Source organism: Passer montanus, unplaced genomic scaffold (assembly GCF_014805655.1).
Source record: "Passer montanus isolate IOZ18808 unplaced genomic scaffold, ASM1480565v1 scaffold2, whole genome shotgun sequence".
Classification (NCBI taxonomy): domain Eukaryota; kingdom Metazoa; phylum Chordata; class Aves; order Passeriformes; family Passeridae; genus Passer; species Passer montanus.
Window position 1 is genome coordinate 20,680,347 of NW_024366591.1, and position 23,895 is coordinate 20,704,241.

The 23,895-nt window shown below is 39.4% G+C and overlaps 1 protein-coding gene across 18 annotated transcripts in view; it reads left to right on the forward strand.

Annotated features, from left to right (window-relative positions):
* Window positions 1–15,566: 15,566 nt before the first annotated feature.
* SYNE1 (spectrin repeat containing nuclear envelope protein 1) overlaps window positions 15,567–23,895 on the forward strand; it is a 293,146-nt gene continuing 284,817 nt past the window's right edge. For 17 of the 18 annotated variants that reach the window (XM_039707342.1, XM_039707354.1, XM_039707356.1 and 14 more), the window contains exon 1: window positions 15,567–15,781. The gene's annotated coding sequence lies outside the window, so the exon portion shown is untranslated. Of the gene's footprint in view, window positions 15,782–16,254; window positions 16,311–23,895 lie in introns of those variants that run through there. The other variant, XM_039707341.1, reaches the window with a different exon arrangement.

Sequence of the window (23,895 nt, forward strand, 5' to 3'; positions counted from 1 at the left end):
GGTTTGGGGAACTATCTGGGCCTGACAGTGTAACTGTAAATTTTTTCCTTTCCACACCCCATTCTGAAATATGAGTTCCCTGGAACACAAACAGGCTTTGAGCTAATTGCTTGGACACGTTTAATACAATGCAGTGTTAGTTCCCTGATGGAATTGTAGGTACTGCTGTTATATATAACACATAGCAATAACAACAAAGCTACAAGAGAAAATAGCCAAGACATTTAATGACATAGACCTAAAAATAATGGAGAATGAATGGACATTGATAAAATATATTATTTTGTATTTGTGTTATAATTTCTGTAGAACCAAATTTTTTAACTATTTTCCTCTTAAATATATTTCAGATAATGGATATCCATAAACATTCTGCTGTGAATGGAAACCTCTGTTCTCTGAAGAGGTGGATGAGGGCTTCCTTGCACTTTTACTATAAAACCCCTAAACAAACCCAAACCCAGAACTAGCTATATTTATTTTTCATAATAAATATCTAAAATCCCCTAAATTTAGGACTATTTCAATATTAAGATTTGGATGTGGCATAATTTTAAGGTTGAACCTTCTCTGTTATGCTTCAGTTTGGTTTTGTTTTTCATTAAAGACATTTTAAAAAATACTGAGTGAAGACACCCTGATGGTTAATGGAAACTGATAGTTTGCAAAGCTTGTGCTTAAAATGGCATATCCAAATACTGAGTTAAGAATTTAAATGAAAAAGATCTGATTTTCAGATGACTGTGAATAATATACAACTTCATAAGAAGTTTTGGGATTATTTTGTTTCAGTTGGGATACATGCCAGAATAGATGCTAAAAATATACAAAAAAAACCAATTATCAACTAGCATTAGATTTGTTCTCTAAGCCCATAGGGAAGTAAACCAAAACTGAATTATTGTAAACTCTAAAATGAGAAAATGAAATTATTTTATTTTACTGACTGCATCTATTGAAATGATCACTGTAAAAAGGATTTGAACAAAATCTAGTTGAAAAGGATCTGAGTTCAGACACGAACATGCGTATAAATAATTGCATGTTACACATAATCAAGTGTATGAAATAAAAACCTTAATTCTTTGGGAAAAAGTTGACAGCACTGAGAAACATGACAGTTTCTGTCTAGACAATGTGCTCCAAGATGGACGTTTTCTTGTTTTCCTCAGAAACAAACAATTGATATGGGCAATTACCAGCAGCAGATCAGAGAAGCTGCACAACCAGAAGTCTTACCTGTGCCACACACCCATAATGCCTATCAGCAACTTGCATCAAATAAAGTTTTAAAATAATAAAGGTGATGTGGGTTTAAATTGACTTGCTAAGCAGGAGGCTCTCTCAGGTCAATTTCAAATTGTCTTTCCATTATTTACTCTTGCAAGAAAAAGGAAGAATTGCTAGTTCAGGCAACAGAATTTATCTAAAAGGGGTACAGCATATCATATCCTGAGACAGAATCTTTGGGCTGGAAGAAACCTTCAAGACCATCTAGGTCCAGCCCCTTTGCCTTGGCAGGGTTGGAGCGTTCCACTAGACCGTGTTTCTTAAATCCACATCCAACCTGGCCTGGAATATTTCCAGGGATGGGGCACCCACAACTTCTCTAGGCACTGTGGAATATTCACCAAAAAGTTAAAGCAGATTGTTAAATCATAGACTCTTAATTTATTAAGTGTTAGAATAATTTTATTTCTGTTCTCTTTTTTTTCTGAGCATTGCGAAAATATATTTTACTGGTAATCCCACAGATTCTTCATTTCTTTCATTGAGAAGTATATTTTCCTGAAAATAAAATCATCATAGCTCAAGGTACCCTCATGGGTAAAAATGTTCATCATCTTTCATTATACTGACAAGTATAACCCTGTCACTTCTGACTGATGGGATATGGGGGTATGTAGATGATGAGATGTCAAATACATTACTAATGTGAGTTCAATTCCAACAAAATGAGCAGTCTTTTACTCTTTGAAAAGCCTAATTTAATTCTGTCCTTAAAGGTTTCAAATTCACTGATTAAATTAGGGGAGGTGCTTTGAATTTACTGCAGCACCAGCCCTGATCCTGATGAAACATAGGTATATATATTGAATTCTCCTGCACAAACCCACAAAATCTTCTTATTTCAAATGTAAGCAGAATTCACTGAAAAAAAAAAAAAAAGAAGAATAGAATAAGCATCCAGTGAAACTTTTTTTTTTTACACTTTCCATCTGGAGATTATGATTTAAACTGGGATTTCCTTTAATTGTTTCATATTTCAGCAGTCTCATATTTGTCCTTGGTTAGTTTTGCAGCTCTCCGGATGCATGAAGAAAAAACTCAGGAATTTTTTTTTATTTGACCAGTGATGAAAAATGTTCCTGTCTGTCATCACACTACCAATGTTAAATGCTTCTCATAATGTGACAAAGGGCTGAAAAGCTACATCTTGAATTTACTGGCTTCAAGTTCAAGACAGCAAAGTTTTCCAGTGTATCAGCTACAGGTTAAATGTCCTACTGCCTCATGGTGGCTCTGTCAGAAACACCTTTAATGTGATATGGATGTCATGAATGAAAAGAAACGTGGCTGCAGTAACATTACCCTCTGAGAAAACACACTGGTTTCTGGGATGTGTTAGTTGTTACTAATTTTCCTCCAAATTTTTCAGAGAAAGAATCATGGGTAGGAGTTTTATGAGAATTTCAGATGTTCAGTATTTTTTGTGAGCTATGAAATCCTAAGGACATAATATAAAAAGAAGACCCTCATTGCTAATGCACCGTTACATGATTGAGAAGACAGTGTTACTCTGCAGTATTGGAATACTCTTTTTGTTTACTGAAACATGTGTCACATTTTTAGATACAATATCCAGCTCAAAATTCTGAAACCATATTTTTAGATACAATATTCAACTCAAAACTCTGAAACCATATTTTTTCCCTAATGTGGAAGTCTTATATTAGTCAGTGAAAGATGACTGAGAGACATAAAAAAAAGAGGCTGAGGGGATCACTCCCCTTCTGCCAACTGGGCCCTTTCTGATTCCTGGAATGTGGAAGTCTTATATTAGTCAGTGAAAGATGACTGAGAGACATAAAAAGAGGCTGAGGAGAGCACTCCCCTTCTGCCAACTGGGCCCTTTCCGATTCCTCTTTTTTTCATTATATCTGTGATATTCAACACTGTAGTGTGTATTTATATGTGGGTGGAAAAGGAAGGAGAGAATTCAAAGAGAACACACAGCAACATATATTTTATGTTACTGCACTTTAGTACTGGTTAAACTTAAGGTAAGAGAAAAAAAAAATTAAAGTATTTTTGATTCAGGTTTAAATATTTTAAATAAAATCTCAAAATCACCCCAGGGCAGTGGGTCCTGCTGGAAACAACAGTGGTAAGTCATGTGGGCAAAAGACGGTTTTAGCATCTTGGTACTGAATTTCCACAGGCCAGTGATATCTAGGGAGTATGGTGCTGAGAGTTGGCATTATGGGGCTTGTGCGAGTCCATCTGCACACCTCAGTAATGGGTGGCATCCTCAGGGACACAAGGAGGTGAAAGAGGGAGGGGGCAAAGACAAGCTATTTGAGGCTAACAGAAAGTCAGGGATTTTCTCTCTCGCTGCTTCCTATCTAGCAAATTGCTTGATATTTTGTGGTGGTCTACAGACTGAAAGACCCAAACCTTTATCAGGAAACTAAATTGGAAGTAATCATCCCAGAAGAGAAGAAAACAAGGTATTACCATTAGTTAATTCCTCACAAGGAATTAAAATGGAGGCATAAATTAATCTAGTTTCAACCTGCAAGTTGAAGTTTCACAAATAACTACAGAGGATTATACTACATGATTGCTAATAGGGGCAGAAAACTGGAGTCAGCAAGCCAAAAAATCCTTCTTCATTGTTAGTTCTCCTACAATGTGAACCCACTTCCCACACAGCAGATGAAAATGAAATCCACCAATATGCTTTCCAAAATGTGGAAAACATTTATCGAATGGACAAATTTGTCAGTTTGGCATAAACTTGCAATCTAGGAAAGAGGTTTGTCATTATGTTCTTAGAATACAATATTTCCTTGTCTTCAGCTAGGATGCTAGAGGCCAAAGGACACAGCAATAAACATGGGGTCTTTTTACTCATTTCTGCTGCCCTAAAAGTTCGGAGACATGCAGTGCTGAAGCATGACATTCATCTTAATTCAGATTGCTCTTCTATTCTTTCTTCTACCCTCTAAGAAGAGAACCAAGTAAGGATACTGAAAGCAACAGTGGCCAAAAGCAATTCATTTTGACAACAAGATTTTATTTTAACACTTTGATGGTAACTGATAGAGTTCTACAGTTGAACTGAAAATTGTTCCTCCACATACCCAGTACTGGATAACAAAATCATCTCTTGCTGTTGCATTCTGTCCAATCTGCTGTTAAAAAGATGGAACTGAACAGAATCCATTTCTCCACTCCCTAGGATGGTCTGAAATTTATCATTTCATTGAAATAATATTCACAGATGTAGCTGCATTGTTCATGCTGAGAGATACTTCTCTTTCACAGATATCAGTCTTCTGGTGTGAGCAGCAAGTCTCACTTACCTTTACAATTCAAGAACAGTTTAGAAGCAGAATTGTATTTTTCCCAAGTGGTCACATGGAATTTAATGGACTTATCATGCAGCATTCCCTTATTACAAGAAAAGAAAAATATTCCTGTGTACTACGATTTGTGTACCAGTGAATCTGTGTGCATGTTCAGTACCCCTGCAGTGCTGCTGCCCACGGGCAGGCAAAGACTATTATCTGCAATCCTTCTGCTGAGATATAAACTAGGACTGACATAGTCTTCATTTTAGCACATAGTTAGTCAAACCAAGAAACAGCATACTGGATTCAAGGTATGTTTCTGGGACCCATTTTTATAATAATTTTGGTGGGAAGGTTCCCAACAGTTATTTCATTAGGAGTGTTAGGCAAGAGCCTAATCCAAACACATCATTGCTAATGAAAATATCCCTAAACAAAATGAGATAGCATAGTAGGTGTGAAATGGAAAAATAAGCCTCTAGAGGGTATTTATAGCTCCTGAATATCTGAAATGTTTTCCAAAAATGAGAATAGAGTGATGGTAAGAACAAAATCTTTACTGTTCATATGCTTATATTAGGGCTGTTTCCAAAGCTAATTCTTTTATATATTCCAATGCTAAAAAAAAAAAAATTATAATAAAGTTTTTTTCCAGTCTAAGGTATTATATCTGGATTACTTAATTATTTCTTTCCAGACCTATATCTGGTCTACCAGGCTAGTCACGAAAAATAGTCTTTCAGTAACCATACACCAACACAGATACCACTTTGGTTTGATTTAGTTAGGTTTACTGTGGGCATACTGCTTAATTTTCATTACTCCATTTGTTTGATAGATGAACAGATTGAAAATTCTTCTTTTATTTTTCCAGCCAAATGGCTTGTTGGAGTCAAAATCTGCTTTCTGAGTCATACCATAGGTAAATGAGTAACGCGAAGCAAAACAACAAATGTTTGACAATTATAGTCCCCTTCATCAGTTTATTACTACTATAAAAAGTCTAGTAAAAAAAAAAAATTGCTTTTCTCAAGTTTAGAGCAAGAGGAAATCCTATGGGGAAGGTTAAGAATGGAGGCATGAGGAACAATTGAAGGAAATTGCCTTTCAGTATTCATGAATGTTTAATCTCCCTGTCCTCTGATTGACAGGATCACACCACAGTCATGGTGTATCCATTTATTTCTATAAATCCAGCAAACTTGAAATGCCACTCATTAATTTAGCTGGACTTTTATTCCTCTGTTACAGATTTACTGATGGACAATTCAGATTTATATGATGTCAAAATGTTCTAAGTACAGGAAGCCAAGATCAACTATTCAGAAAAGTACAAAGAGTGCAACAATACCTCATAACATTCAAAGTAGAGGTTTTGAGGACTGTAAAATCCATGGGCAATGCTTTGTATGCTGACTTATCTTGCTTGGATTTGTAATTAATTATTATTTTGGTTTCCTCAAGGCTTCCTATCCATCAGTTCCAAATCTGTTGTACTTAAGTTCTGTACAGACAAATTACAGTGAGACTAGATGATTTGCATTTCTTGATTTTTGTGTAAATTATTTTTTCCTGCACTCTGCAGGAAAATAACACAATGAAAAGCAGGAGTGCAAGCTTCCATTCTTTTTTTTTTTTTGGCTTGTTTGCCAGGTTTGTCATGCTTTCCTTGCTTGTTGAGCTGCACTTCATTTGAGCATGACCATTACTTACTGCTGCAACAAGAAGACTCTGGCAGCAACCTGTTGGTCTGACCTTGTCTTAAGTAGAGAAGTTGTCAAAAGCAAAAGAAGGTACTGGATCATGTTCAAGTGGGAAAAAGAGAGCGGTCATGTAATGAAAGCTGTTCTTTTCTCAGCATTCCTATGAATCCCAGAGAAGTTATGTCCCAAACTAATTACAGAATTTTGCTCTGATGAAGGACTGCAGTAGTCATTCCTCCCACGTATACTTTCCTTCCAGTCATTCCAGAGCCTTCCAGAGTCAAAACCTCCAAACATTTGCTCTTAACCATCCTAGCCACCTCTGACAATCCCTACTCCCTCTCTCCTGAGCACCCACACAAACATCTGTACTTGTACCCTCCACACTGCTGAGCACCCCAGTCCCTCAGCAAGCTAATTGAAGGGCTCCACAGAGAAAGGAAATGCACTAATGGTCCTTTGGAAACTGGTGAATAATTAATTTAACCATTTTGTACTGCAGGTCATTAATTTTTACTGCTCTCAGATAGCTTGCTGTTAAGGAGAGTAAGCTTAATAAATCTTGTGCTGCAAGGGTGAGAGGTTGTGGACACAGGCATCCAAGCATGGGGTGACTGCAGAAACTGCAGATGTAGAAAATAATTTACCAGTAAGTACAAGGAGCTTGGTATTCCTTGAAAGAATGCATGTGCACTTTCATGCATGCTTTCAGTTTTACAGTGATGAAACTTTCAGTAGAACAACTCCTGATTTATTCCACAGAGGTCTTGGGAGACAAGCACATCTAAGATGCAGGACTTCTGACACAGATATTTAGCAAACAGAAATCTGCATTGGTAAATTGAATCACATGTACTCACAATCGTGCTCTGAAAGATTGAAAATATCAGGAAATAAAATTATGAGAGATGAGGAAAATGTTATGGAAATGAAACTTAAGATAAAGGCAAAGCATTCAACAACATGACTACTTGACATGGGCCAGTCAAATTTAAGAAACTTAAGAAAGAAAGCACTGTAAGAAAGAAAGTTCAATAAGAATAAAAGTAGAATTAAAGGACATACATCAAGAATGACTGCTAACCCTATGAATTTAGATCACTTGATCTTAACCAATGATCTCTGGGCTGATCAGAGAACAGTCCAAAGACTGTCAGGACAGTGCATGGAACTAGATTAAAAAAAAAATAAATAAGAAACAAGTGGAGATTTAATTAACCAGAAAACCATCAGAAGTGGTAAGAGGAAGCAGGAGAAGGGGAATTAATGTCAGCAAGAATGCTTCCACTTTCCAGTTTTGAAGACAAAGATAAGTCACGTGTCTTTTGAAACTATGGGTGTTGCCAATTCCCAGGAATATATTATGAAAGGGTCTTGTATGGTGATGAAAATCTAAATATGATCTTTGGATTAAATCAGAGAAAATACCCTCTGATCTGGTGATTAATTACTTGCTGTTCCCTTATTTTGAAGCAAAGTCAATAAAATGAGCAGGCTGACCTCAGAATGAAATCTGTTTCGATTTTTCCTGCGATGGGTTGAGCTGACTGGAGCAGGGATGGGAATTTTGAGATGAGAGAAGAGAAGCAGAATGGGGAGCATCTAATCTGGTTTGCCTCAGAAGACAACAGAAAACCAAAGAAATCCAAAGGATCTCGAGAGTATCAATGCTGGGTCTACTACTTGACCCTATTGCCTTCTTCTGTGTCCAGAGAATATGAGTCTGTGGCAAGTCTGAGCTGTAGAGTGTTGGTGGTCCAGGTTCCTCTGCGGCAGGTTGCCCTTTTAGTTCTGGAGTGCTGCACTTCAGAGTCAGAGGTGATAGAACAGTGGCTGGAATAGTCATCCCTACAAATGCAACATGAATACAAACCCAGTATTTCTGACAATATTTTACAAAATCTGTGTAAACAACAAAAAAATCTGTCTGTGGAGAACAGAGAACATTCACGAAATCTCCCGATAGAAGCATGGAGGAGTTAGAGGCATCTGGGCCTTAATGCCATAACTTTGACTCTGACAGGCATCTGGAAATGGCACTGCATAATGGTCCCCATAACACAGAGGAGCAGTTTTATTAAAGGTGATACTGGAAATGTAAAGCAAAACCTTGTAAGGATATAAATCACCAGAGGGATATCTGAGCTTCTCTTTCAGCTATAAAACTTAATTTTTGGAGGTCAGAGACACAGTTAAGAGAGATTTTTTTACACAACAGAAAAACTCTCCCAAAAACATTATTTAGCAATTATTTGGTCTATACAGGAAAAGATATTCACCCAAAGCATTAAGGTAGAAAGAAAGAGTTCCCTTGGGAACTTTTTGCCTAGTGGAAGAGGATATTTGCTGAATAATTATTGTGATTAATTTAAACTACATTCTGTATTTTTGTATTATGCCACAGTAGTTTCCTCAAATAAATGTTGAAGTGTAGTCTTGAAACTACCTAATTTCCTTGTAGTCACAGTTAAATATTGGAAACATCCAGGGAAAAAAATATTCAGACATTGTAGGAATGAATAACTCACATGAAATTGCAGCCACCTTCAGGATAAAGCATAGCACTGAAACAGTGGACACAGTTAAAGCCAAGAGAGGGGTAGCACATAATTTTGGGGAAAAAAAAGAGATATTTTGTCGGCATGATAACTCTTTCTTTCAACATTGCTTGGCCTTTCTACTGGCCATTTAGAAATCTTATCATTTAATTCTTAGGTTTGATGTACCAATTCAGAAAATGTTTTTTCTTAATAAAATTCCTGCATGTGTCTGTATAAGAGAGACTTGTGTACCATTATTATTCATTGATGGCCATTTAGAAATCTTATCATTTAATTCTTAGGTTTGATGTACCAATTCAGAAAATGTTTTTTCTTAATAAAATCCCTGCATGTGTCTGTATAAGTGTACCATTATTATTCATTGTCTCTTTATTACATTGTATTATTCTTAAATCTCTTGTTATAAATAAGCATTTTTTAACAGAAATTGCAATACTGTTTTAAATAACACCATCTGTTTTCACAGAAAACAACATGCTTCCTACTCATTATATGCTATTAGACAAGACAAGGAGCTTCAAGCTCCTGAATGAAAATGAACATGATGAAAAACATGGATGTCTTATAAAAGAATCCTGATGTTCTTCAGAAGAACTTCTGGTGCTACCTGTCAACATCAAATGATAACATTAATTTCACAGAGATGGCAGATTTCTGCCCTTGGAAGTTCACATGAATACCAAGCTTAATGAGTTTAAGGTATATTCAAAATTAGGTCAGGAAAGATTTTGGATAAATTCTTTCACTCACACAATAGTGTTCAGTGGCTCATATATATATGCCTTGTCATTTAAAATATTTACCATACTAGACATTTTTAGATATTTCATTTTAATATTTTTCCCATATATTTTCTATTCAGACCACCATAGAATTCAGAAAATACAGCTTTGAAGTTTCAAGAATAATGACAGTGACAGAGAATAGCCACTGAGTGCCAGTCAGCCAGTAGCTCAGTAATGATAGTGATCACGAGAGTCTTAAATGTATTGATTATAGGTTATGAAAAATCATGGGGCCAGGGTTTCCTCCAGATAGATATTGTATTATCAGGGACTCATATCAGCCTCATTCTAGACCCATACGCTGGTTATAGAAATTGAAGTAAAGCAAAGAGGCTAAAAATACATTTCTTGTTAGAAAAATAATGCTTTTTGCAATCTCTGACTGATGCCACCTGCCTTCTCATGTTTTGGCAACATCAGTTTGTTCTTTTAAGATGCTGTAGCTGCTTCATGTGGCACACCAAGCTTCTGACCCCTTACTGAATACCCTACTTCCAATTTCTGTTTAGATCTCCTTTCAGATTAGAGCTTAAAAGACAAATCCACATTGTCTAATAACTCCAACTTTCCAATGAGCCCTCTTTTCCTACCAGGTTAGTCTTTTATTTTAGTCTCAAAATCATCATTTTACTGTGGCCCTGACATATGCTGTGGTTTCCATGTTTATTGGTTTTACTGCAAAGATTTGTTGTTTGACTGTAATATTGTATTTCAGAGAGGTAATTGTTTTTTATTTCTTTATCATTTAAGATAGATTGTTTTTTCTGTTTGCACATGTATCTCCAAGCAAGTAAAGAAATACAATTATTCTGCCTAATGTTACATAACAGGAAGATAATTCACCAAGGTATTATGACTTTTCCTGATAAGATATTTGTCTATGTTTGTTTGAGATTGGTGCCAGCTGAAAATCTGCCCAGTGCTGCTCAAAGGAACAGCTCAAAAAGACATTTTGTCTCTATTAGAATGTAAGGAAACCCAAAATGACTTTTGCTTTAGTGGCTGAGAATTTCTTGGCCTGTTCCTGCAGCATATTTTTAGCCCAGCACTAAAGGAAGCATCTTTTTATACAATCCACAGGGTGGCACAAGCTGATCATGATTGCTTTGTACTAGTGGTTCATTACAAAGAATTTACTCTTACCATGCTCATCTGAATTTTTAAACTGATTTTATTTATTCATTTTTTAAATTTTTGTATGCCAGAACATTGTTAAAAAAATATTAGGTTATGTGTTTGAAGACTCATCTCCACAACACACAAAGGGCTGGAGGCACAAAGGTGGGTAGAGAAGTGTGGAAAATGGAAGGCTAAGGGGATAAAATGTGTCCTGTGAAAAGGAGTAGTGTTTATTGATAGGTTAGTTTTCTGCTCTCAGGCTTTCACCCTGATGGAGTAGGATCAGGCTGGTCCTGTGCCAAATGTCAGAATGAGCATTGTGGTTAAGACCTTCAAGTAATAACCTTTGAGTCCTATTTTAGACGATATTGGGGTATCCACTTTTCATTCTTGTATAGAAGTTTGAGATGTTATTATTTTTTTCCAATTTAGTGTAACTTATGAAGCATAAACAAGACAAAATTGTCAAACAATACATTTTGAATGGATATAATGACTGTTGACAGAAAATGGGGTGACTAACACTAGAAATAAATGTCATTTGTTTTAGCTCGACTCTTGCCATATGCTAGACTGAGCTCATTCAGTACATACAAATCCTAATTATCTCTAAGCTGTTATAATTTGATAACTACACTTAAAAGAACGTATCACACATCACAGTATAATATACTAGTTTAGCAGATGATTTTTTTCCTGATTTTTTTTCCCACTCCCACATAATTTTGTGTAATCTCATCCCACTATATTTATTTATTCCAGCACAATGCAAGGGAAGTGAAATGGTGTGTTGCTGTGTTTCATGTAATTCAGTGTAATTCCATGTGTATTTAATGTAATTTCATGTTAGAAGGAATATATTCTCTGGTTTCTAGTTGTATCTTCATTTTATTTTCAAAGTTTGTTCACCCAGGTTTTATTACATTCAAATATAAAACATAAGCACTGAAGTACAACATACAAAATGGTGTAAAAACAATCATGCAGTTTTACAGCTTATAGATTCTTGGAGAAGTAAGGAAAGATTTCAACTACCTTTGACTTCTGGAGGGCAGACTTTGGCCTGTTTAGTTGACAGTCCCCTGGGAGGCAGTCCTGAAAGGCAAAGGAGTCCAGGAAGGCTAGTTATTCTTCAGGAAGGAAATCTTAAATGTGCAGGAGCAGGCTGTCCCAGTGCACTGAAAGATGAGCCAGCAGGAAAGCCCGCCCTGGCTGAACAGAGAGCTTTGGCTCAGGGATGAGAAGTGGTGTTCCCCAGATGTCAGTACTGGGGTCAGTTCCTTTAATTTAGTATCTTTATCAACAATTTGGGCAAGGGGATCAAGTGCAACCTCAGTCAGTCTGCAGTTGAGACACCAGGCTGGGAGGGAGTGTGGATCTGCTGGAGAGCTCTGCAGAGGGATCTGGACAGGCTGGATCAATGGGCTGAGGCCAATTGTATGATGTTCAACAAAGCCAAGTGCCAGGTCCTGCCTCCAGGGCACAACAACCCCAGGCAGTACTAGAGGCTTGGAGAAGAGTAGCTGGAAAGAGGCCCTGGGGGAGAGGACCTGGGGTGCTGGTCAAGAGCCACTGAATCTGAGCCAGCTCTGCCCAGGTGGCCAAGAAGGCCAATGGCAAACAGAAAAAAACCATATCCAGGAGGACCGGGTACATGATTGTTCCCTTGTAATCAGCACTGCTGAGGCCACACCTTGAATCCTGTTTTGGGCCCCTCACTACAAGAAGGACATTGTGGTGCTGGAGCATGTCCAGAGAAGTGCAATGGAGCTGGTGAAGGCTCTGGAGCACAAGTCTTCTGAGGAGCGGCTGAGGAAGCTGGGGTTGTTTCTCTGCTAGAGAAAAGGAGGCTCAGGGAAGAGCTTTCTGTTCTCTACAGCTGCCTGAAATGAGGTTGTAGCAAGAAGGATGTCAGTCTCTTCTCCCTATTAATAAGTGATAGTACAAGAATAAACAGCTTCAAGTTGCATCAGGAGAGGTTTAGATTGGATGCTAGGAAAATTTCTTTGTGGAAAAAGTTTATTCACTGGAACAGGCTGCCCAGCCAAGTCATTGATTCCCTGTCCCTGGAGGTATTTAAAAGAGATGTAGATGTGATGCTTAGGGACAAGGTGAAGCAGTGGACTTGAACTGGGTTAAGAGTTGGGCTTGATGATTTTACAAGTTTTTGTTCAAACTATATGATTCTTTGATTAAATGTTTATACGTTTATGCTTGATACAGTGCATGGAAACCAGATGTAGTGTGGCAATGCTTCCAGGTTGTACATAGATACCGTGTGGCAGTTTAGGACAGGAAGGAAGTGGCAACTATTGCTTGCTGCAAAACCTACAAGAGGAAGGGTATGCTTTTTTGCTCAAACCAGGCTCAGCATTCACAGTTACAGCAAATGGACTCAAAAGAGATCAAGACACTTACAGAGATATCCTGTTCTGCACCCTGACAAAGTATTAAAAAATTAAAAATGCCTTCCAGGAAGACACTTGTCTAGTCTGAGCTTAAATATCTTCCACGATGCCAGTTTCACTTCTTTCTTATGATATGTGGTGCAAAGCTTTATTTCCTCCTAAAATTTTTGGTTCTGATATGACAACATCATGTACAAGGTAAGCAGATTACTTCTTGTCCTATGTACTGTGGACACTGAGAAGTGATGATTTCCTTCCTTTTAGTGCTCCTTTAGAATGTTTTTATACCTCATGCCAATCTTGTCCTATGTACTGTGGACACTGAGAAGTGATGATTTCCTTCCTTTTAGTGCTCCTTATACCTCATGCCAGTTTTTAATCTCTAGATTGAATAACTATTTCAGGCTTTTCTTTTGGATTAAGTGTTCTAAACTTTCCACCATTCCTGTGGCCATCCTCTGGATTTTCTCTACCTGATTTAAATATTTTTTAAAGTCTGGCAACCCAAATTGGACCAATACAATACTGAGGCAAGCCAAAATATTACTGTACCTCTTTTATAGGCAGCATTTCTCTTTTGAGGAAGAGTACCCCAAATTCTTCAGTGTGAAAGACCTCTTAATGTCTCAGCTAAAAGCAGCAACTCTTGAGAGTGCTATATATGATCAAAACTAATTGCCTGTCCTTTCAGAAAAGATATTTACACATATCCAAAAGCAACAGTTTCAGATCCTGAATTGTTAACAGTTAAAAGCAAAATATAAAAAGTAATAATGATAAATACATTGTTCTTAGGATAGCACAGACAATTTTTTTCTAGCTGAGCTTTTAAAAATACAGTGGAACATTTAGTGCTGAAATTAAAGCTTACACTAGCAAGTACTTTGCTGAACTGCTTCAAACAATAGTAGTATTACTATATGAAGCCTGAGCTTTTGCAGTGAAGATTCTCTTATTCAGATTAACACTCATATTCTTAACCTAGAAAAATAAGACAATATTTTCTGAAAGAGGCAGCAAAATTAGGATTTTTTTTTCAGCAAAAAGATATACGTAGAAAGGAGTAACTCAGAAACAGGTTAGCATCCTCTTCCTTTGCCATTTCTGGTGCTGCAACTGACATGGGGTAAGGCAGAGAAGAAGGACAAAGAGGTAAGAAAAATTGCATGAGAAAAGCTTTTCAGTTCCCTTCCTGCACACCCTCCCCCCACCCCAGAACACCCCCCCAAAACAACCAAACAAAAAATCCCACAACCCTACAAAAGGATAAAAATTTCAGGCCCAATATGCCTGGTTACACTCATTGTCAGAAAGAGGTAATTTTTGTGGATGGCTGGAGGTGACCTAGATATGTATATCCCAGTTTCACATGAATTCTTGCTCCTGGTATGTCTGCTTCTTCCACACAGGACCCTGGCTCCAAGTGTGCAATCCATAACTGCATAGTGCTGGGATAGGTGCCATGATTGTAGGTGTTCATATCACGAGGGTAGCACCAATGTTACTATGATTGGTGCTAAAGGACAGGGTGATGCTGAGTAATCTCTGCTGCCTAACTCAGATTTTATCCATCCACTCAGTAAACACCCTGCATGCTAATGTTGTAGAATCACTGCAGCACTGCCAGAAATGATGAAAACTAAGAGGTTCATTGGCACTGCTTCTCCCAACTTCTCCATTTCAGCTCCAAATGAGTGGGTTTTTTTCCCAATGACACAGACCAGAGATGATCCATCTCAAGCAGAAAAATATCCTTCTGTCTCCTGCATGAAGCTAGCCTTAATGGCATCAATTAAAATGAAGCAGGGAAAAAGCAAAATTAAGTCAGAGGGATTGTGCAATGTCTTTGGAAGAGGCAGAATCATGCTTTATGCTGGGGGCAGAAGCACTGTTGCACGGTTAGCGTGGTCTGAGCTCAAAAGTGGCAGACCGTCTTGCCAGCTCCTTTGAGTATTTCTGTCCTGCTGCTGTTATGTAAGAGCTGCTGTCCCAGTTTGCTTGTGCAGCTCTCTGCCTTATGGGTGATGATGCTCTGGAGCCTACGCCAAAGGTAATGCCCTACAGCACGCTCTACATTGCAGCAATAATAATAATAATAATAGTAATAGAACTAGTAATTAGCAGCGACAGCTCGATGCAGTCGTTCTCAGGAGTATTTCGGCTAATCGCCAGAACGCACTTCGGGCGTGAGGCCGGCGTCTTGTCCCACGACTGCCGGGCACGGCGGTCACGGCAGCCGCCCCCGGACAAGCTGCCCCGGCTTTGCCGCTGCTGCTGCAGCCGCGGCGGGGCGGGGCGCGGCCCCCCCGCCCTGCGCGCAGGGACAGCGGGCACCGGGGCACGGGCTGCAGCCCGCAGGCGGCCCGGCCGCGCACCGGGCAGCGCCGCCAGGCTACGGCACACGCACCGGGCACGGGCACGGGCACACGCACCTACGGGCACACGCACCCCGGGCACACGAATCCCGGCACACGCATCCCGGCACACGCACCCGCGCTCCCGCCCTCTCCCCACCCCCGCACCTGCTTCCTCGGCGCGGGGCGGGGCGGCGCGGCGTGTTGTGCTCGGTAACCAGGCAGCTGCGCCGGGCGCACCGAGGCGCGGAGCAGCGCGGTGCGCGGAGCTGAGGTAGGGGCGGCGGCGCGGGGCCGGGGCGAGGGGCTCCCCGGGGCGAGGGGTGCTCGGCCGGGCCAACGCTTCGGTGAGCCCGCGAGTGGCCGGAGCGCGGCCGGGAAGATGGGGGTCCCACGGGGCAGCCTGTGCTGGCTGCTCCCCAGCCGCCTCCTGCCTCCCTGCGCAGAGCTGACTTGAGGGGAATCCGAAACTCCGTGCCGTGGTTGCGGAGTTTGGCCGTGTTCCGGCGGGGGGGGTTTGAGGTTTTGCCCTTTCGGAGGGGACAAACCCGGCGGAGGGTTGTGTGGTTCTCCTCCTGAAGTGCACGTACGTGTGTGTTGCAGAGATAGCCAGTTTTATGCTCAGTCACACACTGCAGGCCGAAACGTAGTTAACCAAAGGAAATGTGACTACTGATGGGCGCTCCCGGGAAGCCAGTTTTAGCCTGGGTTGCACGCAGTGATGGTGCAAAAAGGACAAGTGCACCACGACAGAGATGCGTAGAGCCCATATGTTCCCTGGCTTGTGTGGTAACTCCTCGGAGGTAAGACCTGCTGAAATACTCACCGACAAGGTTGTTACTAGGATTTTGACAACCATGTTCGTGCTGAAGGAAAAGTGCTTGTAAGGAGTATTAGTAACCTGCTACAAAAGACCGTTTATTGGAATTTAATGAGGAAATACTTATGTAAATCATCTGTGTGATGGTGAGGGAAACTCCAGTGCGTGTGTCTGTGAGGGATTTATACCTATGTGGCTCGTAGGGAAATAGTGTGTGGCGTTTCTGGCTGCCTGCCAGAACTCTTCTAGTGCGGAGCCTGTTGAACGACTCCTAACAGGCACACGCTTTCCTGTCGTAGTACTAGTGATGGTCTGTCTGCTCCCCGTGATCTCTGATAATTATTTTTGTGATTCTTGCGTGCACTTCAACATTAAACAGATCCCAAGCTGTAAATCCTGATAGGCTATGTTAACATGTTGCCACCAGACAGGAAAAAAACAGGGTGCTAATGTCATTTTGGTTGGTAAACAGGCTTTTTTGTTTGTTATAGTAAATGTTGGTTGCGTGCTGAATGACATGAAAAAAACCTGATTTCTGAGGTGCAGTGTTAAAATTTTGGAGTTATTTCTTTTCTGGTGAGAGTCAGGCATTGTCAGTTGGAATGTTTCACACAGATGTTTTGCCCTGAGAAAGGAGCTCTCCAGAATGAGCATGGTGCTGCATGTTGCAATGATTAAATTCTCATCTTTGCAAACCCTGTTAGATGTGAATGTAGAAGGAATAATCCCTACGCTTCCCACCTGTTCCTTTAATTCCTGTTCAGAGTGTCTGCTTTGGTTTGTTTGTTTAATATTACCTTCAGAAATAATATATTTCAATGGACATTCCATGTTGCTGAGTGTAAAATACCAGTGCTTATGTATTTTACAAGTGAATCCAAATACATTTGAGATTTTAAAAAATTTTATTCTAGTTTTATTTGGGCTGTTGTAATAAGTTTCAGTAGTGATTTGGACTGCTGTAATTAATTACAAGAATACAAAATGCATTACAAGAAACTTGTAATGCCTATATGGCTTTATGCACTATTACTTTCTCTTTATTAAATATGAGAGTCCTCAGTGATGTTTTTTTGGGACCTTAAGAACTTCACTGGAGCCATGCAGAGTTACACAGCCTGTCAGCGAGCACCCTGCTCAAAGAAACTAAGTTTGATACTGGATCAGAGAGAGCAGAGGTGCATAGGGAAAGAGCAGCACTCTGTTAAATTTGGGGAGAGAGTAAGAGTTCCTGGCTATGAAGAGCATCTTCCTGGGTGAGGCACTGAACAAGGCCCGAACCTTTCAAGGCCAGCACAGTGAGAGTGGTTGCTGGGGGTCTACAGAGCTTTGGTCCCAAGAGCAATGTACATACATTCACCCTTCAGACAAGACACCACATTAACCCACCTCGGCTATGCTGTGTTAAAGGAAGTCAGTTGTGGCTCAATTCTTTTCTTATCACCTAGTGGCAGTAGTTATTGAGAAAGTACATACATCAAACATAAAAAATTGTTTTTATACTTACTCGTTACCATAGCTAGTGACAACACTTTAGAGTTCTTGTGTCTCCTTAGAGGTCATAAAACTAACAGCAGTGATGTACATCTGAAGTGAATGGACTTTTGGCTCTGTTTCACCCAAAGGCACAATTTAAAGGGAAAACCAGAGGGGTTTTTGCTTTTACATTCATTTGGCAGTTGTGTGCCACTTGCTTATAAGTTATATTTATGGCAAAGTTTCTCACTTGGGAGATGTGCAGGAATACCAAAGAACTGACGCTTACTTGCTTATCTCAAGCTTGGTTTGACCCACCCTTTCCTGAGATGCTTCAGTGTTTTCTATTTTAGTGGTCCTTTGTATTTTTCCTCCCACAGATGTACCTCTGCAATAGTCTTGTGCTATAGGTCATACTATGCCACAGAACTCCTAGGTGCCATCAGTGTTAAACCAGAAAAATCAGAGCAATTCTCCTACCATTAACGGGCTATCACTTCAGATGTGAACTTCACTCTGTCCTATTTGCTTGTGTATTGTGACCTCTGATCTTAATCTCACCCTGTCTTTGTCTGTGCAGATAGTAAGCTCTTTTAGACAAGGATTATATCCTGTGTTTGTAGAAGGTAATGAGCTACTGATCCCAGTCTCCTGCTATTACTAGCTATATGACTGTAATATATTCCTGCACAATTTCAGTAACAGGATTACTAAATTGTGGTTTAGGCTGTCTTTTAACTTTTCTTATCAATAAGTCTGAATGACCTTCTTTGCATGTATCTAAAAATGTATGTTCTGCCAATTTTCCTAAAAAAAGCAAGTCTCTGCCTTTTATTTTCTCCTAGAACAGTTTGTATTTTATGTTCAAATGGAATTACAGCCTTCAAGACAAGAATCATAACATTGGATTTTCATCCATCTTACAAAAATACTAATAAAAAGTAGATAATAAAATGCTCACTTGCTGAAATGTAAATACATACATAGGTATATGCATGACTAGGATCCTACAAATATTTTTTTAAATACTGGAGTACAAAGGTAGGTAAAACATAGAAGATTGTGTGAAATATATGCCATAGATGTAAATGTCAGATGTGCAAATTACCTTGAACTTGAAAATTATTAATTGCTATTGCAAGACCTTCACACTTCTGCAGAATCAAAAACTTCTGTTCAACTCCAAATTATGTTTAAGGATACCTAGATGAACCTAAATAATCTGGAGTTCCAGAAAGGATCTAAATCTCTCTCTCTGCTGTCCCACATTCCCCAAGAAAATAAAATTTTAATACCTCCAGGTAGTTACTGCACATTAAGTCAGTGTGAGGTTGGATGGTCAGTGAGAAAGAACATTGTGTTTCAATGCGGTTTTTTGTCAGTAGAGAAAGGAAGCACAGAATGACAATGTTGGTGTTCAACCATCAAAAACACCTTTCAGAGCCAAAACTGCATTTTCCATGATCTTATGTGGTGCAGTTATGTCCCATTGCCTTTGGGAAAGTTCCAGAAAGTATCCACTGATGCACTTCTGCTGGATTGGGTTCAAGCGACCAACTGCAAACTTGCAGTTCAGCTGTCAGAAAAAATTACCAAAGGGACTCCTCTGTTGGCCTGGATTTTGAAAGATCAGTGAGGAGACACTGCATTTTTTCTGAGGAAAATATAAGACCCCTGTTGGATCACTCTACCCCACTTCTTCATCCTAGCCCTGAATTTTATATATCCAGTAGGCATCAAGTGCAACTTGACAGATGTATTCAAATAAATTTACAAATGGATTCTCAATATGTAATCTACCATTTATCAATATAGTGGAATTAATTTTATTGAGTTTTTCCACTTTTAGCTTTGAGTTTATTTAAGAGGCACTGCTTCCATTTTTCGTCATGCCTTTGTCTATCAGAAATGTCTTCAGTGGAAAAATCAGTATAATATTAATTGAAGCAAATCTCCCCTTGATGTTATTTTCTATTTTCTTTTTACTTATTTGGCTAAAAAAACATTTGCTTGCTGTCTTTATTTCTCAGATGGTCATTTAGCACATCTCTCTTCAAGCCTGTATTCAGCACGCACTATGGCAGTGCTCTTCACTTCTCATGCTCTGTTTCTGCCCACTTATTTCTGAGTGATGGCTTTTCCAATTACATCTGGAGCAGTTTTATTCTGTTCTGAACAGGTGTAAAGCTGCTAGACTTTGGATTTAAAGAAAACCCCAGCCTGCTTCACAGGGGAGGTGCTGTGCTTTTCAGTCTAATTGACCTTTCTGCTGATTTCCCTTTTATTTCTTTTTTAAGCACTGTGTTTCTAGATCATCTTCTGACCTCCTCAAATGCTTTGGATTATTCTTGTAATATTTTGCACAATGTCAATCACTTCCTTAGTTGGAGCTATTTCCTATTGATTACCATTTTCTTCCCACTAACAACTAACACCCAACCTAAACCAGCTATTTTTCTGACTATTTTCTGTTTAAAAACACAGTTATAACCTCCAGAAAATTCTGGTTCCTATCTTTCTGTGAGTCATTTATTCCTGACTGGCAGGAGACTCACTGCTGTCTCATAGAATTGCATCTGTTGCAGTAGTGTCTATCAACCTGGCAGCATTTCCAAGACCTCTTCTGTTTCAGAAGGGGAATCTGTGGATCAATGTGGACTTCTAGCACTGCAGCAGTAAACTAGGCTTGGAAATTATTCTCCTGAATTTTTTTCCTTTGATCAGTTCTGTGCAACTGTTGCTTACCAGGGAAGTCTGCCTGTTTGTTAATATATAATGGCACCCCAGCACTTGACCTTATTTTAGTTGTTCCTGAGATTCTGTTCACTTCATATGCTACAGTTATTTTAGTTACTCCACTGTATCTGTGTAACATTTGATTTGTAAATGTCTTCTAGCTGCAGGACTTCCTTGAATTTATTACTCTGTTTATTGTCCTCTCAAATATCTCTTTTTCAAATGTCCCAGATTAGAAACAGTCCTTTCACTGCCTGCCTCTGTCTATTTCTTGCTCTCTTCAATATCTTTGTTTATTGTTTGTTTATCCTTGTTTATCTGGAGTTTCTTTATCTATTCTGGTGCTATAATGGAAGTCTAAAACAGTGTTTTCAGGTACAGCCATACTTTCACATCAGTAGCTTCTTCTCCTGGCTGCTATATGTGGCATCAGCCTGGTGTACTGGGAATCACAGAATGGTTAAGATTGGAAGGAACCACTGGTGGGGTCATCTGGAATCTGCAATTTGTGGCTACATGAAGTACAGTCAGAGAATTGTTTACCTCTTCTTGGTCAGGTTTATCTTCAGCCCTTTTTGCACATTGCATATGTCGTCTGCACCTAGCGGATGTCTCTTTGTTTTTCTGGAACCACACTGCTGACAGGCAGGTCTGTTTGCCTTTAATATGTTTTGTAAACTTTGAAAGATAAATTACAATCTGGCCTTGCCAATAGTATTCTAATTTCACCAATAAAAGGAAAATATCTTTTCTAATTCAAAGTGCTCCTGGGCACAATGAGAAAAAGAGGATTAAACAGGGGACCCAGAAAAGTTAACCCACAATAGATGTGGTGTTTTTCTTATTTCTTCCATAGCGCAGATGTCTCACTTTCCTGGCATTTGAAGAGAGGAACAAAATAATCCAGAGAATTGTAAACTGCAATTTAATAAATCCCAATGGCTCTTATATGAGAGAAGTTCATGTTTCCTCTTTTCATCTAAACCCACAGGACTGGTATATTAATATAAGAAAATGGTGTCAGTGTAACTTCATCCATTAAATCCAGAAAAGCGGCAAATGTAATAAAAGATTTACCTAATTTATATGCAAACCCTCTTTCACTCTTGTGTGTTGATTCCATGTATGTTCAGATTAAGAAAAAATTGAATAGTTACTTGTTGAATGCTGAATCTGGGAATAGCTCATATTCAGGGTTAGCTTCATGTTTATTTCAGGCAAAGGTTTAAGAGATTTAAGCCATGCAGTTTATTAAAAACCTATGTATTTTGAAAGCATATCCATCTGAAGACATGTCTTTGCGTCTGACACACAAATTTAAAAGTCATTAAATTTATTAAACATTATTTTATGTAGCAACTATGCAAATAATTAAGATTTTAATGCTTAAAAATCTGAAAAAAGTAATCTTTCAGCAGGAAAAAAATATTTTGTTTATGGCTTTAAGTATTTATAAAAGCCATGGAAAATTCCCACTCTACATACATTGAACACGTGACTGTCCACATAGGATTATTTGTTCTGTGAAACATTAGGTATTGCTTGAAGAGAGGTGAGAAGGGTGCATGAAGCTTTGTTTCATCTATTCTGCAGGCATTTTGCTGTGTTCTGAGCTGTGGTTTTCTGCCTGTGGAGGTGACTAGGCACATGAGAGTCTTTCCTTCCTACCTGTACTTAGTGTCACCTTTAAATTAGTTAATTCCCACTGCTTGTAAAGGAGTTTTGAATGAGGAGCCATATTTAGAAACTCACATTCTTCTTATGCAGCATATAATTTAATATCAGCTAAATAAATTATTAATTGCAAGTCTGCCATTTATCACTGCACAGTGACTCAGCCTGCTGTATGAGTGTATTGAACATACATCTCCATAACACTTTCCCAGACTCTTTTAACTTGGACTTGGATCAGCATGTTCCACAGCTCCTGTAAATCTGCTCATGTACAGCTGATTTATGCCAGCTCTGTCACAGTGTGAGTCGACTGGTGTTCTGATATTGTTACTGCTGATAGCCAAAAACCCAATCAGATGAGGCATTTTTAATACCCCTTATCCCTGCCCATAAATTAGTCTAGCAGCTTGCTACCAGAAGTGGCTGTACCCAGCTTACAGTACTGCTCAAAATGTTAACAGTGCCACTGCTGCAGAAACAAGGCTACATGTAACCTGCTGTGTTACAAATATTTCTGGTTTGGATGAGGTTAGGAAAGCTGATGTTTCATTTAAATATTGCAGGGGAAGCAAAGTTCACCAAGCTGTCATGTGTGAGCACAAGCAACAGAAATCCTCCTCCTGCTCCCCATCCACTCAGTCAGGTGCTATTTGGTGTGCTGTTGCTGATGCTCTGTGCAGGGATTTTGCAACACCAGGGGACCATCAGCCCTAGTCAGCGTTGTGGCTGAAAGGTGTTTTGGTGGCACCTTCTCATGCCTGGCTGACACAAGCATGAGGCTCCTGCCAGGGTGCCTCTCCCTGCTTGGGAAGTGGTGACTGATAGGCAGAGTCCCTGTGCACCCCAAGAAGTGTGTGGGGAAAAGCCTGGAAGCTGGGAAGGGCTATGGAGGGGAGAAGGTCCTTAAGGGAAAGAGCAGACACACATGGAAAGGGAGTGGTATATATGAGCATCCAGGTGTCATGTAAAGTGTAGACATATGTAAAAATAGCAGCAGTGTGTCTGGAGAAGGTATTAGTACCACAGGGACCATGGCTTGCAAGAGAACAGCTCAGAGACATGGGTGGACTTTGCAATCTGTTCTGCCCTGTGGCCCATCAGAAGTGTGCTTCCCTCAGCTCCGCTGATTTAAAGCCAGCTTGGGGCTGCTGATCTGAGCAGTATCTGGGCATCTAAAATACAAGGTAAACATACAATAAAAACATCAATAAGAGGGAAAGCAGTATGTACTTTGGGTCAGGCATGGTTTAAAGGGTTAGAAAAGGAAATGTTGAAATATCATTTCCTCTGGCTGCCCTTACATGTTGACACAGCTCCTTTGGGACAGTTCATCGTGCCTGAAGCTGTGCAGCCTAAGGCTTGTCTAATAATGGAAGACTCTATTCTCTGACAGACCTTGGGGCCAGGAAGACAGGAAAGTGCACAACACAAATGAACATTTGTGATATTGATCAAGCATATCAGCTTGAATTTGGGGTGCACTCAGAGTGTATGGTATGAATCCAGTTATTCTTGGTGTCGATACATTTCTTTTCAGGGAAATCATTGCATACACACACAACATGCACTTGTTCCTCAGAACATAAGATGTTATTGATAGTATTATCTGAAAAATCTAATTAGATTATTTTTAGACCAGATTTATAGTCGCATAGATTTTTATTATAGATGCAAAATTGTAG